This window comes from Panicum hallii, chromosome 8 (genome assembly GCF_002211085.1).
Source record: "Panicum hallii strain FIL2 chromosome 8, PHallii_v3.1, whole genome shotgun sequence".
Lineage (NCBI taxonomy): Eukaryota > Viridiplantae > Streptophyta > Magnoliopsida > Poales > Poaceae > Panicum > Panicum hallii.
Genome location: NC_038049.1, coordinates 41321827 through 41338645, shown reverse-complemented (window position 1 = coordinate 41338645; position 16819 = coordinate 41321827). Strand labels below are relative to the sequence as shown.

General features: G+C 49.9%; 1 non-coding gene across 1 annotated transcript; it reads left to right on the top strand.

The window, feature by feature from the left end:
* The first annotated feature begins 7669 nt into the window (after nucleotides 1-7669).
* On the top strand, nucleotides 7670-7809 carry LOC112872492. Its single transcript, XR_003224686.1, has one exon. It is a non-coding gene; the product is annotated as a small nucleolar RNA Z247 (small nucleolar RNA).
* The last annotated feature ends 9010 nt before the right edge of the window (nucleotides 7810-16819 follow it).

The window sequence follows — 16819 nt, the reverse complement described above, 5'->3', positions numbered from 1 at the left end:
AAATTACATGCTTTCTCCCTCTGTCCCTCTTTGTTAGCCACTTAGCCGTTTCAGATGTTCAAGGGTACCAAGAAACTTAGCCGTTTCAGATGTTCAAGGGTACCAAGAAAAGGCCAAACATGTAGTTATGCCTTCACTGCGTCTCTTGCTGTCGCTTCAGATTAGGTTGTCTGCCAAATTACGGTAGCAGCCAGCCACCCGTGTTGGCCCAGCTCACTCTCGATCAGGCACCGGAGCTCACACTGCTAGCACTCGCACGTTGTTTGGCTCTGGATGAGAAACACAATCACACGCATACAGATTGGCGCACTGCACACCAGTGCCTTTTTTTCCTGCACTACTCTCTGAACTGATTACATAGCCAGCTATTTAAACACACACGCGCACACAAGCTAGCTAGTGGCCACGGCTCACACGGTCTACACGTCTTGCCGTAAGAACCGGGCAACCCACAAGCTAATCACCACTGATACATCTACATGCAAGATAAGCACACGGTCTGGCCGCACGACTCAACCAGCACCCATCTCCCTGGATTACACGCAAGCCACTTCCACCTGCATGTCGCTAACTTACCCAAGCATGCAGATCACCAGTCCTCACGGCAAGGCTCCTCCTCCACTTGACTCGGCACTCTCCAAGCCAAAGTGCACTCCTGCATGCAAGCACCTACATGCAGATCACAGCCTGCACTAGTCTAACTAATTCACGCACACACCTGACACGACTGACAACTCACACAAATAGTAAACAACATGATTAAGTCTAACAAGTCGCAATTGTCGTCAGAGTTTTCCATACAAACTTCAACAAGCCAACAAAGCCTTACTCTCTTGCGGCGTGACACTCAAATGTGTTGGAATTCAGTTTCAGACCATGAAAAAGTTTAGGAACGATCTGTGCTTTGGGTTTTGAGTCTTATGATGCATAATCATTCCGAGTTTGGAACAGCAGGAAGTGGCTAGCTAGAGACGACGAAGAGAACAGCAGGACGCGCATGATCAACAAGAACATCAGTGTTACATCCCCGAAGGAATTGAAACAGGAAGGGGGAAGAACTGCTAAACAGAGCAGGATTTGGATGGGGAAGAAGACGAACAACGAGAGATGGCAGGTTCAGCATTATTCAGTTATGACTCGATTGGTTACAGGTTCCAGTTATATACCCAGATCCACAGGGTCATGACACTGCCCCTCCCTTGAAAATCAGCTTATCCCCGAGCTGAAGCATCCGGGTAACAACGGAAGACATCGTTGATCTCCTCCCAAGTAGACATAGAAGAAGGAAGATCCGACCACGCGACCAACAGTTGACAATTCGTGGAAGACCCCACCAGAATCACACGGTTGTCCAGCACCGCGACAGGAGACACCACCTGTGTAGGATCAGTAGGGAGCGATGACAGATCCGTACTTACCTCTGTGTGTGGCTTAAGCTGGGAAACATGATTGACTGGATGAATTTTGCAATCAGCAGGGAGGTCCAGCTTGTAAGCAACCTTGCCAATGCGCTGCAAGACTTTGTACGGACCAAAATACCGGAATGATTATATCTGATTAGAACGATTAGCCACAGATGTGCTTTAGTTTCAGAAATACCAAGTCGCCCACAACAAACTCTCTCTCAAATCTCTTCTTGTCAGCATGAGATTTCATCCTCTGCTGAGCTTGGAGCAGCTGCTGCTGTATCAACTTAGTTAACAACTCATGCTCTTTCATTCAATCCTCAAGATCCGGCAGTGAACAGGCTTCCTGATTCTCAATGCCCAAGTATCTCGGCTGATGACCATAGAGAACTTCAAAGGGAGTCTTGCCCAGTGCTGAATGATATGTTGTGTTGTACCAGAATTCAGCCAAGGAGAGCCACTTACTCCACTGTTTGGGACATGAGTGAACCGTACAGCACACGCTCAGTTTGACCATCAGTCTGTGGGTGGTATGAAGAACTCATAAGCAATTGTGTATCTGATAATTTGAACAATTCTTGCCACACAGTACTTGTGAAAATTCTATCCCTGTCAGAGATGGTGGACTGTGGCAACCCATGCAACTTATAGATGTTATGCATATAAGACTAAGCCACGTGTAGAGCTATAAATGGATGAGCTAAGGGCAAAAAATGAGCATACTTGGTGAACTTGTCAATGATCACCATAATGACATCAAATCTGTTAGACAGAGGAAGTCCTTAAGTGAAATCCATGCTAACCACAACCCATGCTTGAGAGGGAACTGGTAGAGGTTCTAACAGCCCAGGTAACTTGACATGCTCGCTTTTAGCCTGCTGACATGTCAAACACTCAGTTTTATATGTTTTAATGGTTGCCTTCATCTTGGGCCAAGCAAAAAGGGACTTCACTCATTTGCAAGAAATCCGGAGTGCCCACCAATTCCACTACTATGCAAGGATTGGATAATATGCTGCTGGGCCAACTGATTGTTGCCCACCCACACGCGACCCTTGTATCTGATGACCCCTTCAGTCAAGGCATAACCAGCAGAATTAGGGGAGCAAACAGACAACTCAGCCAGCAACTGTCTGGCCATTTCATCTTCATCATATCCTTGCACAAGTTTCTCCACCCAGGCAGGAGTACAAGAGGAAACTGCACACACTGGACATCTAGACAGGGAGTCAGCAGCTACATTGGAACTACCCTTCTTATAGACAATTCTGAACTACAAGTCCATCAACTTTAGCAAGGCCTTATGCTGAAGCTTGGTGTGAGCTCTTTGCTCAGTCAGGTAGAGCAAGCTTTTATGGTCTATTTTGATAAAAAATTCCTTATATTGTGAATAAGGTCTCCATTTGTCAATTGCCATTAGAATGGCCATACACTCTTTCTCATATGTTGAGAGTGCCTGATTCTGAGTGCTCAAGGGTTTGCTAAGGTAAGCTACAGGGTGACCATCCTGCATAAGGACTGCCCCAAGACCCAAATCACTTGCATCAGTCTCTAGAACAAATTTTTTTTCAAAATCTGGTATGGCCAACACGAGTGCTTGGACCATTGCTTGTTTGAGCACACAAAAGGCATCCTCAGTAGCTGGGGTCCATTGGAAACCAACCCCTTTATTGAGCAGCAGAGTTAAGGGTCTACTAATCATGCCATAATGTCTAATAAACTTCCTGTAATACCCCATCAGTCCCAAAACCCTCTTAAATTCTTCAAATTAGTAGGTCTAGGCCATTATTGAACTGCCACAACCTTAGCTGGTTCAGTTGACACCCCATTTGTAGAGATACAATGGCCCAAATATTCAATGTGTTGCTGGGCAAATGCACACTTAGAAAATTTGATGTAAAATTGATGTTGGGTTATCACCTGAAAGACTTGTCTCAACAACTGACAGTGTTCTTCCAAAGTTGCCGAGTAAATCAGAATGTCATCCATGAAAACCAGGACTCCTTTCCTCAACAATGGTGCAAAAATTTTCATTCATAACCCCTTGAAATGTTGCAGGGGCATTAGTGAGGCCAAATGGCATGACCAAGAATTCATATAAACCACTGTGTGTCTTGAAGGCAGTCTTGTGCTCATCCTCTTTTGCAATCCTTATTTGGTGATACCCAGATCTAAAGACCAACTAGGAGAACCATTTTGCTCCAGCAGGTTCACCAATTAACTCATCCACCACAGGCTTAGGATGTTTATTTTTGACAGTGATAGTGTTCAACTGTCTGTAGTCCACACAAAAACGCCAGGATCCATCCTTTTTTCTAACCAGCAGCACAGGGGAGGCATAAGTGCTGCTACTTGGTCTAATTGTACCATTTCTGAGCATCTCAGTTAACTGTTTCTCTATCTCAGACTTCTGCACAGGGGCATACCTGTAGGGTCTCACATGAACTGGTTGTGCACCTCATACTAATGTGATGTTGTGGTCACAAAATATGGCTGGGGGTAACTCTGTAGGTTCTTGAAATAATGTTGTATATTCTTGGACCAATGACTAAACCTCTGAAGGGATCTCAGCAGCTTCAGGAAATGTCACAGAATGCACCTCAGCTTCCTGATCCGCAAAAGCGTGATGAACAACCCTTGGCAACATCTGAACACAATGAGAAATGGCTCCCTTGCGCAATAAACCTTTCAGCTTCCTAGCACTTATAGCTGAACATTTAGTAACCTCATGATGAACACCCGGAGAGTGATCCTTTTACCCTTGTAAGTAAACTTCATGATTTTCTTGCGCCAATGGACCCACATAGGACTGCAGTCCTCCAACCAATCCTCACCAACAATCATATCATAACATTCTAATGGCAATACCCCAGCATTCATAGTGAAGATATGTCCCTGTGATGACCACTGTAGATTCTTCAGCACTTTGTCACAGGCCATTGGACTTCCATCTGCAGCCACATACTGGGCTGGCTCACAGTATTCAGCAAGGTGCTTACATTTATCTGCGAGCTTGGCACTGACAAAGGTCCCCACGCTGCCCGAATCCACAAAAATTAGCACATCCTGATCTCCCACAACACCATGGAGGCGCATTGTTTTCCTTTTCATCTTGGGGCTAGTATCACCTACTGCCATTACAATTTCCAGCTCCTCCTCATCTATATCAGCCACTTCATTGTCGGCAGAATGCTCTAGGGCCTCCCATAACTCTTCAATCACATGTAATGATACTTGAGCCGGGCAAGTGTGGTTGTGACCCCACTTCTCACCGCACTTGTAGCACGAGCCGTTTTTCCTTCTGTACAACATAAGAGCTTTCCCTTTATCATCGCCCTCAGGTTTCTCTACTCGGGGTTTGACATTGCTGGATCGTTCAAACACTAAACCCTTAGGCTTGTCCACATGATTAGCCTTGAAACTGGGCCGATTGAACTCCTTAGTGCTGGTTCTCTTCTTCGACACTCCAGTTCTTCCTCTTGCAATAGAGCTAAAGTACTGGCTGGCAGAACATCAGAAGGTCTATGCAAAAGCAATAGCAGACCGAATCTCTTCCTGCAAACCCCCCAAGAATACAACAGAATACCATGAGATAGCTACTCAAATCGCTCAAGATACTCTGTCACAGTGCTAGTCTGGCGAAGAGAATCCAACTGACGTAGCAAGAGTTGGTACCGGTGGATTGGAGGCTCTGATACCAATTGTTACGATCCCGGAAGGAATCAAAATAGGAATGGGGGAAGAACTACAGAATAAAGCAGGATTTGGATGGGGAAGAAGAGGAACAACAAGAGATGGCAGGTTCAGGATTATTCAGTTATGACTCGATCCGTTATAGGTCCCGGTTATATACCTAGGGATAGCAATTGCCGAGCTGGCAAGACAATTGGGCGCGTAGGCCTGATAAAAACTCAACGGCCCAACTTGGCCCAAAGTCACTCCCTCTTGCCGTTCTTGTGCTTCAGGTACTGTAGAATCATGACAATCAGACTGGTTTTTTAGTTCAGCTGATGATGCTAATCCTTTGGGGGGAAAGATCTAGCTGAGCATTAGGTATCCACAACCAACACGGGTGGAGAGGATGGCTGAAAACTAGTTGCAATTCCCAACATAGAAAAAAAAGAAATTGAGCATTTTCATATAACCCCCTGATTTGGATCGCGATCAGTAATCATGATCCGGATATTTACAGAATAAACCCTAATTATTTTCATTTACCCCCCTATATTGGATCGTGATTCTTAACCGCGATCTGATTATTTACAAAATACCCCATAATATTTGCATATCGGATCCTCCGGCCTCCCGCCCGTACAGCACCGCAGAACGCCCGCGCCAGAAAGGCCGAGCGCCAGAGCTTGCTCCTCCATATCCAACCCAGCACCAAGGCACCAGTCGCCACCCGCTCAAAAGATCTCCAATCGTGCCCTCTGCAGCTCCATCGCGCCGGCCGGTAATGGCGAGCTCCAGCGGCGGCGAACTAGCAGAGACATGTTTGTGGAGACGCCAGGCCTGCTGCGCCTGCAATGGGCACAGTCGCTGTCAGCAAGCCGTGCAAGCTGCTCGATTGCTGGAGCGCTGCAGCCGGCCGGGGGCGTTCGCAACTGCATGCGAGCTTGGAGTTGTGAAGGACACAAGGATTTCGGTTCTGTCTTGAACTTTCTTTGTAGTTGCATCATCCGGAACACTGTAAGCTACAGTATATCCATACCTCTCCATCTAACATAACGAGGATTCCTGTTTCTATCAGCCCTGTCGGTTGTCAACTACTCGACTAGCGAAAGGCTGAGGGATCCCGCCAATACTCTAGGTCACGCGCGGGTACGAGTCAACGAGTTGCACAGGGCCCAGTTATGGCCCACGACAGCTGCCGCAGCCGCTTGCCATGCTGCCGAGGTAGGGGAGAGGAGGGGGTGGAGCGGCCGCCGGGGGTGGGAGGTGGGGGGAGCAGCCAACAGCGAGGTCGCCGCCGGCCGGTGTGGTGGTCGAGGCGGCGGTCTTTAGGGTTTCGGGTTTCCGGGGGTGGGCTGGTGGGGCGGCTTCCATGACCGGCGGTTATAGAGGGGAGGTTGGGGGCAGCGCTAGCCCGACAATGGTGGTGGCTCGGCAGGCGGCGGAGGCGAGGCGGTGCAGGAGCGCCTCCGGTCGGACGGGGCTAGATCCTTGGCGGGCGGCAAGGCAAGAAGAAAGCTGGGGTGAGGAAGCATACCGGGTTAGTGTCGGCAGCGGTGTAAGACGGCAGCGGAGGCGGCAGGGTGATGCCGGAGCCGGCGGGCCGCGACGGAGGGGGAGTGCTGTCAGCCCACGGTGTTGGAGCTTGTGCAAGGTTTCAGCTCCTAGTCGCACACTTGCTACTTGGAATAGCCCCTGAGGGATCCTTGGTAGCGAAAATATGGAATGTGGACCGGCAACTGGACCTCTAACGGGCCGGCCCAGCCCGAACAGTCCTGCTAGGTGCTGTGCCGGTCAGCTTCCCCCCAATCCCCGCCCGTCTCGTCGCTGTCGACGGAGACGAGGGTCTAGGGTATTAGAGATATAATATATCTTCAAGTTGTACTTCCTGGTTATTGTAGTATGGCAACCGGTCTTCCTAGTTCTCAGGAGGTGCGTCTCCAACTCCTATTCGTGTACGACACGGTCTAAACCTGGTCCTTTGTGGCCTATATACCAATGATAGCCGGCCCCTTGAGAGGCACAATAGCCTTTGGTATTCTCACATGGTATAAGAGCCAAGGTGCAGTTTATGTCCGTCGAGACTTCTTCTACCACCTCCTCCCTTACCACCACCACGCAATCCATGGCTACGGCTTTCCCTACCATCCCAATTCACCATGCCGTCACCATCAAGTTAACCAAGAAGAATTTTCTTCTTTAGCGCGCTCAGCTCTTGCCCTATCTAAGGAGCACCAATCTCCTGGGCTACCTAGATGGCTCTTTGCCGGCGCCGCCCATGCAGGTGGCATCATCAACAGCTAATGGCGCCGAGCTCCAATCGAATCCAGCATATGCCCTCTGGTATAATCAAGACCAGCAGATCTTGAGCGGTCTTCTCTCTTCAATGACCGAAGAAGTCCTTCGGGATGTTGCTAAAGCCCCGTCATCCAAAGATGCATGGGACACATTGAAGCGCATGTTTTCATCCTCGACACGCGCTCGCACGGTTCAGATTCGTGTTGACCTTGCAACTGCAGTTGGATTCCTCCGCTGCGGATTATTTCGCGAAGATTAAAAACCTTGCTGCCGAGATGGCAGCAGCTGAAGCGCCCCTGTCAGATGATGAAGTTATTTCGTACCTCCTTGCTGGTCTCCCTTCAGACTATGATGCATTTGTTACTGCCATGACAACCAGCCGTGATCCCCTCTCCCTTGATGATGTTTATGCACATCTGTTGTCCTATGAAGCTCGACAGTTGAAGCATCATGCAGATCTACAGCTTGGACAGGGATCCTCTGCCAACTTTGCTGGCCGAGGATCCTCGTCTCGTGGACGCGGTCGTGGTGACCGCGGTCGCGGCCGGTCTTCTTCCAGGGGGCATTCGTCTCAGCGGCCCCCTGATTCTCGTGGAGCTGATCGTCGTCAACAGCCTATATGTCAAATATGTGGCAAGGAGGGGCATACCGCGGTCAGGTGCTGGTATCGCATGGATGAAAGCTATCAGGATGATCCACCATCGGCGTCTCTTGCATCCACTTCATCCTACAAGATTGATCCAAACTGGTATATGAACACTGGTGCTACAGATCACATAACCAGTGACCTCGACCGCCTTGCCGTCCGAGAGCGCTATAATGGAGGAGAGCAAGTTCAAGTGGGCAATGGAGCAGGTTTGCAAATCATGCATACTGGTCACTCTTTAATTAATACTGCTGCTCGTTCTCTTATCTTGCGTAATGTTTTACATGTCCCACACATCATTAAACACTTGCTCTCCGTCCACAAATTTTCACGTGATAATAATGTTTTCTTTGAATTCCACCCTTGGCATTTTTCCATAAAGGATCGGGCATCGAAGAAAAGCCTTCTAGAAGGACGATGTGAGTCGGGTCTCTATCCTATTGCACCGTCAGATGCTGCCACCCTCAAGCACGCCCTCATCAGTAGAAGTCCAAGTTGTGACCAATGGCATGCTCGCCTTGGTCATCCCTCATCTCAAGTCGTCTCGTCTATTTTACATCTTAATAAGATTTCTTGTCCTAGAGCTTCGGATCACTCAGTGTGTAATGCATGCCAATTATCTAAGAGTCATCAACTCCCATACTCTCTTTCTGTTCATCATTCTGAGTCTCCTCTAGAGATGATCTTTTCAGATGTTTGGGGTCCCGCTCCGACCTCTGTTGGTGGTTTTAAATATTATATTAGTTTTATTGATGACTTAGCAAGTTTTCTTGGATATATTTGATGCATGATCGTACTGAGGCTCCTCATCTCTTTTTGCAATTTCAACTCCATGTCAAGCGGCTCTTGGGCACAAAAATAAAATATGTGCAATCTGATTGGGGTGGCGAGTATCAGAAAATCCACAACACTTTCTTTAAGTCTCTCGGGATTGCTCATCGAGTTTCTTGTCCTCACACTTATCAGCAGAATGGTTCTGCTGAAAGAAAACATCATCATATAGTTGAGACTGGGTTGGCTTTGTTAGCTCATGCATCCATGCCCTTAAAATTTTGGGACGAGGCTTTTCTCACTGCCACGTATCTCATTAATAGGCTTCCCACTCATGTCATTGATAACAAGTGTCCTCTTGAGCGGCTCTTCAATAATCCTCCCAATTATTCTCTACTCCGTGTTTTTGGTTGCTCTTGCTGGCCCAATTTACGACCTTATAATAAACACAAGCTAGCTTTTCGCTCCAAGGAGTGTGTCTTTCTAGGGTATAGTTCCCTTCATAAGGGCTATAAATGTCTTGATCCAGATTCCGGGAGAGTATACATATCTTGGGACGTAGTGTTTGATGAACACAAATTTCCTTTTGCCCAAACAGTGCCCTTAAACCCTTCCTCGGATATCTTATCTCCCTCTACTCCTTTATCGGGCAGCAGTTTTAATTTAAACAGTGAACATTTGCATGCTTTTGTACCTGCTAACTCTTTGGGCGTAGAAAATCTGAGGGAGCAATCCTCTTCGGGACTGGAGTCTGCACCACCTGGCGCAGCAGGCGAATCCGCCTCCGAGTTCGCACCTGCCTGACGGTCCCGTGTCTTCTACCCCCGACAACGCCTGTCCACTTACAACGGTCCTGGCAGCACCTGTCCCTGCTCGTGATCCATCCGCGCCAGACTCCGATGAGCCCGTTCCTGCATTGGATCCTGAGCCGCCTGCGGATCATTTATGCCAAGAAAATTCTGCAGCTCCGTCAACAAGGTTATCGCATGTGCTACCTGATGCTCCAGCGCACAAATATGGGACTCGTCTGCAAAACCGAATTCGCCAGCCGAAGATCCGAACTGATGGCACTGTTCTATATTGAGCAGCTCGTGTTTCTGGTTCTGAACCAACCTCACATGTTGATGCCTTGCAGCACCCTCTATGGAAACAGGCTACGGCCGATGAATTCAATGCTTTGCTTCGCAACAAGACCTGGCACCTCATTCCACCGCGAAAAGGTCTTAATATTATTGGCTGCAAATGGGTCTTTCGGCTTAAGCAGAAACCTGATGGCTCCATTGATCGATACAAGGCACGTTTAGTTGCTAAAGGATTCAAACAACAATATGGTGTTGACTATGAAGAGACATTCAGCCCGGTCGTGAAGCCCACTACTATACGGATTCTATTGTCTTTGGCTGTCACTCGTTCTTGGGATATTCACCAGATCGATATTCAGAATGCTTTTCTTCATAGCTTCCTCAATGAAGATGTTTATATGCGTCAGCCGCCAGGTTTTGAGGTCAAAACTCACCCCAATTATCTCTGCAAGCTTGACAAGGCACTTTATGACCTTAAACAGGCTCCGAGAGCATGGTTTGCTCGCCTCAGCTCAAAATTATTACAGCTTGGATTTCTTGCTTCCAGGGCAGACGTTTCTCTGTTCTTTTTTAATAAGGCCGACCTGCACATATATATGTTGATCTATGTCGACGACATTATTATCATTAGCTCATCATCTACTGCTACAGCTCGGCTTATTGATCAGCTAAAGAACGATTTCGCGGTCAAGGACCTTGGTCCTGTTAGCTACTTCCTTGGTATTGAGGTTCACCGTTCTCCATCAGGTTTGGTGCTTACCCAACAGAAATATATCAGGGATCTTCTCACCAGGATGAATATGTCCTCTTCCAAAGGTGTTCACATGCCGATTGCAGGTGTTGGTACTCCTTTGTCTTCAGGTGACTCTACAAAATTCAGAAGTGTGTGTCGGTGTTTAACCGGCTGCCCACCGAGGGATATACCCAAGGTGGTAAGTTTTGTGTGAGGAGACGCCGAGATCAGGAACTCGAAGGTGCGAGGAACACAAAACTTTTAGACAGGTTCGGGCCGCACGGAGCGTAACACCCTACGTCCTGTATGGTGGTTTGTATTCCCTTTGGTGTAGAATGACCTAATGATCTTCTGTTTTGAGGGGGGTCCCTGACCTCCCTTATATATCCGAGAGGTCAGAGTTACAAAGATGCTAACTAACCCTCGTCGAGGGATCATACCAGAACATATCTCGAGTAGATCCTCTCCGTATTGGTTAGCTCTATCTCCTATTTAAACGGGATAAACAAGAGATAAACAAAATGAATAAGAGATAAGACGGGCTTAATCTCTTAGACTACGTAACGTGCCCAGCCCGGTGGCCCCGGGTCTGACAAGCCCCCGAGCTCTTCGTAGCTGAGTACTGCAGGCTTATCGAGTACTTTCGAAGCAGTCTTCGACTTCTTCTGAAGCTTCGTCTTGAAGTCCTTCTTCGAGTACTTGTTTGGCTGCATCGAAGCTATGAGGTGCTCATGCCCTGAATTTGTGTTATGGCGTGCGATTTAAAAATCGCACTCCATATGGAGTAGCCCCCGAGCCTTAGGTTGAATCGGAGAATCAGGCTGAGGGTCCCATTTGTCTGTGACCCTACTTATCCTTCAAAAGATTTGAAAAAATAAGTAGTCGATGCCACGTATCCCGCAGCCCCCGAGCCTTGAATCCAAATCCCACAAAATTTGGAGATAAGGATCCAACAACCGTGGCATGCAGGCGAAAAATGACAACTTGCAAAATTACCAAAACGATGGTACAGATAATGGGTATTAGATTATTAATTCGAAAAAACGCTTTTTTCAGGCGAACAAACCCTAAAAAAATGATTAATCGAATATCCAATCCAAATAATCCATCAAATGACCCCTCAGATTCGGAATATTCTCGGAAGTGACTCCTGAACTTCAGAACAGTGACTTTTCCCCACCCCGTTGGTTATTTAACCCCACGATAACGGTAGGAAAAAACCACGCTTTCAATCTGCATTCCATCAAAAGCCACCAAAATCCCCAATCCGAGCCAAGCGCCGCCGCCATCCCCCCAAGGAGATCCTCCCGCTCCACCCACTGGCGCCCCTCTCCCCGCTTATCGTGAACCTTTTCCCATGGAGAATGTCGACGAAATCGTCACATTCTTCCATTTTGCTGAACGGGGATTGGCCCTCCCCACTTGTTCCTTCTTTCATGGTCTTCTTTAGACTACGGGCTTGAGCTCCATCACCTCAACCCTAATTCCATTTGCCATATTTCCATTTTCATCCACTTCTGTGAAGCATTTCTCGGAATCGAACCCCACTGGGATCTATTCCGCTTCCTCTTCCGCGTCAAACCCCAGCCTACCACAAAGAAACTTGCCGTAGTAGGGGGCGGCGGCATCCAACTGCGACAGCAGGCCGGCGAAAAATACCTTTCGTACAAATTCCCCTCAAACCTTCCTGGGTGGAAAAACCAGTGGTTTTACATCGAAAATCATGCTCCCCAACTTCCGACGAAGTCGAGCAGACCGCCTGTGGTGAGGGGGGAATGGAACCTTGAACCCTCCGGCATGGAGATGATTCAAGTCAGAGAGCTGCTGGAGGCCATTGAGGCACAGAAGAAGAAGGGAGTGACCGGCGCCTCCGTCATATTCTCATTTTACAAACGCCGCGTCCAACCCATCCAACAGCGCTGTTGCTTGGGCTTCGAGTACACAGGCCCCGCTGACCCTTCTCGCATGTACACAGAGGAGTTGCCAGATGAAGTCGCGCTCCAGCGAGTTCAGCGGGTGCTGCTAGACGTGGACGCCGTGCCGTACGTGCCCACATTGTTCTCCGCACGAAATCCGCCCAAGCCGGTAAGTATTCGACTTCTTTTCGCTGAAGGAACCTGCTATTGCACCATTACGTAACTGAGGAACCTTCTGCAGGGACACACGGACCTGTACTGCAGCTACCCGCCGCAACCTTACCTCCCCCAAGCGTATCATCTCCTCCCTTCTGCTGCCACTGCAGCCAAGAAGGCTCGCCTTGCTGCAGCTCAAGGCAGCAGCGAGTCCGCCGAATGCGTGGACTCGCAGGCGGGAGGAGGAGCCGAAGGAGAACCGCGCCCTTCTGCTGCCACTGCGGCCAAGAAGGCTCACCTTGCTGCAGCTCAAGGCAGCAGCGAGTCCACCGAATGTGTGGACTCGCAGGCGGGAGAAGGAGCTGAAGGAGAACCGCGCCGGGACAACTCCTCTGACCAGAGCGTGGAGTTGGCCGGCGCTCTACCACCGGTGCCGAAGGGCCAACGACAAGTGCGCAAACGCAAGGCGCAAGAAGTCGAGTCCTCCAGGTACTGAGCTGCTGTTTTGGCGAGCTGCTAAGTATCAATGGAGCTGAATACTGATAGTATCCACTGGTAGTCTCCCTGCTCTGCCACCCGGGACCGAGCCCGAAAGGGTGGAAACAGGCCCATCCGCCATCGCTGTAGTGACTATTGCCGTGGCGGGGACCCCTCAATCGGCCGACCAAGCCTCGCCGCCAGCAACAGGTGTTCCTCGACGGGCCTGGCGGGTGAAGAAGGCCGCAAAAAAGAAGTCGACACTGTGAGTTTTCCTCCGGTCGCTTGAAGATCTTGCCCTTGCCCACTTGGATGACAATGTCTTCGATATCGTCAGGGCTGCAAGCACAGTACAACTCCAGATGGACTCGGGCACGGCTATTGCGGCCCAGAGCCATCAACCCGAGCTGATCCCTCCAGCGCAGAGCCGGCCCCGACTGCTGCAGCCTCCGAGCCCTCGGCGCCTGGAGGGCCAGTACCCACGGAGGTGGCCCCTGAGGCAGATGCGGCGCTTCCCGACTTGCCGCCTCCCGAGCCCCGACAAGAAGGAGCCGGACCTGGTGGCGGAGAACAAGTCGTGACCCCTGATGCCGCTCCTACCGATAGCACAGGTACGCGCTTACCTGCCCGCGACTGGTTGCCGAGGTCTAGGCACAATGTGTTGACTACATTGTATACTTGCAGGTGTCCAGCCGCCGCCGTCCGAGGATACCGCCGGGTCCTCGGGGAATCCCCGTGAGATGCTGAGGGCCGGGCTGGGGTACCAGAACATCATCACCACCGACCTGGTGGACAACCTCCTGCTGACGGTCGAAAATCTGAAGACCTTCAAGAGCACCTTCAAGGAGTTATACGATTTTTCCATGGTAATATTTGGGTAATGTTCCAGCTGTGCATATTGGTGAGTTGTTTGTGACTCAATCTCCGCCTTTTTGCGCAGCATGTAATCACCAAGTCCCAGAAGAAGTCAGAGAAACTCCGCGCGGTTGTGAGTGACGCGCGAGAGTTAGGGTCCCTGGACAAGCGCGTCTCCGAGGAAATGACAAAGAATTGCTATCTGCAGCGAGAACTGGACATACTGAAGCAAGAAAGAACTCGAGAGACCTGGCTGCTCAAGAATGACCTGAAGAACCTCGAGAAGGCCAACTCCGAGCTCCAACAACAGCTCAAGGAGCAACAAGCAGAGTACCAGGAGCAGCTCAAGGCAGAGAAGAAGGCGCACCAAGGTAGGCTCTCGCTTCCCTCGAGTACTTTTCCTTAGTAACTCCCCTTAGATGCTGAAGTACCCTTACCACAGAGCTTAGGAAAATAACGAAATACAAAGAGGAGCTGCTTACTGACGTGAAGAATATGCTGTATCGTCGTACAGATGATGTCGAAAGGATGCAGAAGTTGATTGGCGATACTGAACGTCAGTTCGTCGACTGCCTTCAGCAAGTCAAAACGCTGGGCGAGAAGGACGAGCAGCTGCGCAAGGAGCTGGAGGACCTCCGGGGGGCCGCCCAGGAGCTGGTGGACATGGTGGATCCCCCAGAAGAAGGCAAAGCGGGCCCGCGGCCCCTGCTGGAGCGACTCCGCGAAGCCCCAAAGAAATTGCTCAAATTCTTATCTGAGGCTCCAGTCGCATGCGTGAGCAATGCCCTCGCGTATGTAAAGTCCTTCATGCCGAACATGCAGCTGGGCATTTTTCGCAAGGGATGGCGGCAGACTGCACGGACGAGCAATTCGAAGAGTACCTGCGAGAGGCCCAGCCTGTGGCAGAACAAATTGTACACAGTGTACTCCAGGATTAGGGTATGAGAAATGAGTAATCATTCTCTGATGTAAATACTTCACTCGATATCTCTACTTGTTTGCGTGCCTTAGCTGAATTGGGGTCCAGGCTTACTAGGCTCAAGTAGTAGACGCTTCCCTGGGTGCAACGACCCGAAGGGTAGCTAATACTCGTCTAACAGATTAGCCACAACTCGAACGAGCAGAATATCTGAGATGAAGTCGACGACCCGATCTGGCGTGAGCTTGGCTATCGGCTTGTACTCGATCCACTTAGTAAACTTGTCGATAGCCACCAGAACATGGGTAAAACTGCCTGGCGCCGTCGTGAAGGGCCCGATCATGTCAAGACTCCAACAGGCAAAAGGCCAGGATGGTGGTATGGTGATGAGGCTGTGAGTTGGAACATGCGTCTGTTTGCCGAAGAATTGATAATTTTGGCACCTGCGCACGAGATCCTCCGCGTCGGTCACTGCGGTGGGCCACCAGAAACCGGCACTGTATGCTTTCCCCACCAGCATTCTTGAAGCCGCATGGTTGCCGCAGACGCCGTCGTGGATCTCCCGCAGTATGTCGTTACCATCTTCCTTCGTGACGCACTTCATGAGAACCCCTGACCGAGCGCCTCGCCGATAGAGCTTGCTGTCGGCCAGGACGAAACCCTTGCTTCTTCGTAAGATGCGAGCTGCTTCTGTGCTCCTGGCATTGATTCCCGCTGGTAATCGTTGATCTCGTATGAAGTCGATAAAAGCCCCTCGCCAGTCCTCTTCCAGCACCATAACCTCTCGATCGGGTTGTTGGGGACCCGCGTCGATGGCTACCTGCGAAGAAGACTTGATGGATGGTTGTTTGAGCTTCTGGACGAAGACTCCCGACGGGACCTGGGCACGCGTGGACCCCAGTTTGGACAGGGTATCTGCGCCAACATTGTGCTCCCGCAGTACATGATGAACCTCCAGGCCGGAGAATTTGCTTTCCAATTTGCGCACTTCCTGTACATAAGCATTCATTGTCTCCTTGTTGCAGTCCCATTCCTTGTTGACCTGCTGAACAACAAGAAGAGAGTCGCCATATACGAGTAGTCGCTTGATCCCTAGTGATATCACCAAACGGAGCCCGTGAAGCAAAGCTTCATACTCGGCTTCATTGTTGGATACCACCCACAGGATCTGAAGGACATATTTTAACTGTTCACCTCGCGGGGAAATAAGTAGAACACCAGCGCCGCCGCCGTCGAGCTTGAGAGACCCATCAAAATACATGGTCCAGTACTCTGGCTTGTCCACTGGGGTTGGGACTTGATTCTCCCTCCATTCAGCCATGAAGTTGACTAGAGCCTGTGACTTGATTGCAGTGCGTGGCTTGAAATCTATTGACAAAGCCCCCAGCTCCACTGCCCACTTGGATATGCGCCCCGTGGCATCTTGGTTTTGAAGGATATCCGCCAGCGGGAAGTCCGTGATCACAGTGATCTTGTACTCGTCGAAGTAATGGCGTAGCTTTCTCGATGTGATCAAGATTGCATACAAAAACTTTTGAATAGCAGGATACCGTACCTTGGATTCGGAGAGGACCTCGCTGACGAAGTAGACAGGCCTCTGCACTCCAAACGCATGGCCTTCCTCGCCTCGCTCGACTACAATAGCACTGCTAACAACATGGGTTGTCGCCGCGATGTAAAGTAGCAGATCCTCCCCGGGCAACGGTGCCGAGAGGATCGAAGGTGACTGAAGATGATGTTTCAGATCCTGCAATGCCCGCTCGGCCTCCTCCGTCCATTGGAACTTATCTTGGCGTTTCAGGAGCTTGAAAAAAGGTAGTCCTCTCTCCCCGAGCCGGGAGATGAACCTGTTCAGAGCCGCCATACAACCTGTTAACTTTTGCACATC